Consider the following 2,426-nt stretch of genomic DNA (forward strand, 5'->3'; position numbering starts at 1 on the left):
GGCAGCGGAGCGGGGCACCCTCAGCAGCGGAAAGGCAGGCAGGGGAAAGGGCAGAAAACTTACTCGCCGGGGGGTTATTTCTATTTATTTTGTTAGGGACCGTGATTATTTTTGCCTAAAATATAGTTAAAAAAAAAAAAAAGCTACAAACTTTTTCGAAACTCCAGACGGGGCTGCAGGAACTCAGAGGTGTTCAGACAGCGGATTTTAGCTAGACCCATCCTAGCCGGTTCCTTACAGAAGGAGACGTCCTCGGCTGGGGCAGGAGCAGAGCTCTCTACGTTGCAGTCAAATTTAAGTGCTTGTGGCTGCCTCTTCACACACTGTGCGTCCGACGGGCTATCTGCTGGGTCTGTGTGCACACGGGGAGTGAATTTGCAGGGTATACGTCCGTGTGTGCCTGTGTGGCGTTTGTACACAGGTTTGCCTCTGCCCTTTATTTCCCATTGGAATCGCATCATCCTGATTTTGGGCTGCTTCCCCCAAATTCTGAACCATTTTTTTTCTCTCCGCTGTGCCAAAACACCTCCGCGCATTCGCAGCACCGGCGATTCGGTGATTTGCAGTGGCAGGAAACCCTGGGAAAAGGCGATCCTGAACTTCCCGTTCAGGAGAGATCGCCAGTGCCCGCGGATTCCTGCCCCGCGCCCGCGTACGCTCCGCGCCTCCGCGGAGCGTGGCTAAGGAAGGAGCGCTTGCATATGCCCCTCGCTTAAAAACCGACGGGGTCCTTCCTGCTCCAGCCGGGGGCAAGAGCTAGCGGAATGGGAGCTCTGCCGATTTGATTGTGCCAGGATGGAGGGCAGGGAGCATTTTTATTCAGGCACGATGGCTCCGGCGGTGCTTCATTCCTGGCAATTCCGGTTTCATATCGCAATTTGACGTGAACGTCTATTTCTGCCCTGTTTGGGGTCTTTTGCCTCCGAGGGTGTAAGCCACCAAAACCTTAAGTAATTTGCAACGCAAATCGTACGAAGCCCCACGAGCCTTCGTGGCTCCTATGCAAAATGTACTTTGGGGAAAAATGGGTCTAAAAGGACGAAAAGAGGGGCGAACGCTCCAGCGTTATTACCAGCAACGTGACCGCGTGAAAAATGTCTGTAATTATTTGCTGTATTTTATCTCTCGCTTTCTCTACGCTCTCTCTTGCCGCTTGGATGCCGGCAGTGAACAAATGCAGAATTTTTCAGGGAAATAAAAATGCAGGCGCGTTCTTTTACACATTATTATTGCTATTGTTATTAATTTGCTATTATTTTTGGTGGGGAACCAAAAAAATGAAACCCGCTGCAAGTTGAGAACCCAAATTCGAATATAAACATCCAGGACTCCTGCAGCTAAGATTATTTTTTCTGAATGGAAAAAGGAAGTTCTACAATCACATTTCACCACAGCTGACTCTTAATAATAAATACAAATGACGTCGAGTTCCGTCTTTCCAGGAAAGAAATACAATTATTTTTCTCTATTACGGCGTGTGTATACAATGACCACAGAAAAATAGCAGAGGAGAGCTTTATTTGCATTTTTTAAATTGTTAGAAAATAACGGGCTCCTTGTTTGTGGAGATCTTGCAACTGTTCTGTAATTTTCGAACTCTAATGGGGGATAATAGTTTCATTATGGGCCTTTGTAATCCGGAATGGGGGGAGAGAGCGTTGTTAAAATAGGATCTCTGTAAGATTTCGGATTAAACTGTTGGGAAGACATGAAAAGAAAAAGAGAGAAGGAGAGAGGGGGAGAGAGAGAGGGAGAGAGACAGCCCACATAGCGATGTAAAACTAATCAGATCCACACTTTCGCATGCACAATATTTACACGTGATTTTAATTATTACTCAGCCGTCCCTACCATTTGCTGGCTCTATTTTCAATAAAAGATATTTCGAGTAAATCGAGCCTCTCGCGGAGATTTTTTTGTCCCCCCTGCACCCCATTGACCGCGCTCCTTCGCCAGCCGCGGGGATAAACAGCGTGAGCGTCCGCCGGAGAAAAACCGGGGAGTCCCGGGCATATCTGCAAAGCGCTCAGCCACCACTTTAATTCCTAACACTGGACTTGGATCTGGCCGCCTCTTACTTTTCCCCCGCGCACCCTCCCCTCCTTCTGCGGAGGACTGTAGCCCTCCGCTCGGTTTCCGATGCCGCTAGCGTGTGTCCTGCAGTCAAAGGAGGTGCCAGCAAGTAATTAACTATATTTGCACATAAATTTGATTCACCAGAATGCGGGACGGCCGACTGCGAGCGCCCCTTTGATAGCCGCCCGGAGAAGCAGGGTGCCTTTCGGCAGCGGGGAGACGGGGCTTTTTCTCCCCTTTCCCCCCGCTGCTTCCCTCCATAGTCAAGAATTAATCGTCGCGATAAATACCGCCGCCCGGCTCTGCCCGCGCTCTTTCCCGCCCGGCCAGGACGGCGGCTCCGCTCCGCT

This window comes from Pygoscelis adeliae, unplaced genomic scaffold (assembly GCF_000699105.1).
Source record: "Pygoscelis adeliae isolate BGI_AS28 unplaced genomic scaffold, ASM69910v1 Scaffold226, whole genome shotgun sequence".
Lineage (NCBI taxonomy): Eukaryota > Metazoa > Chordata > Aves > Sphenisciformes > Spheniscidae > Pygoscelis > Pygoscelis adeliae.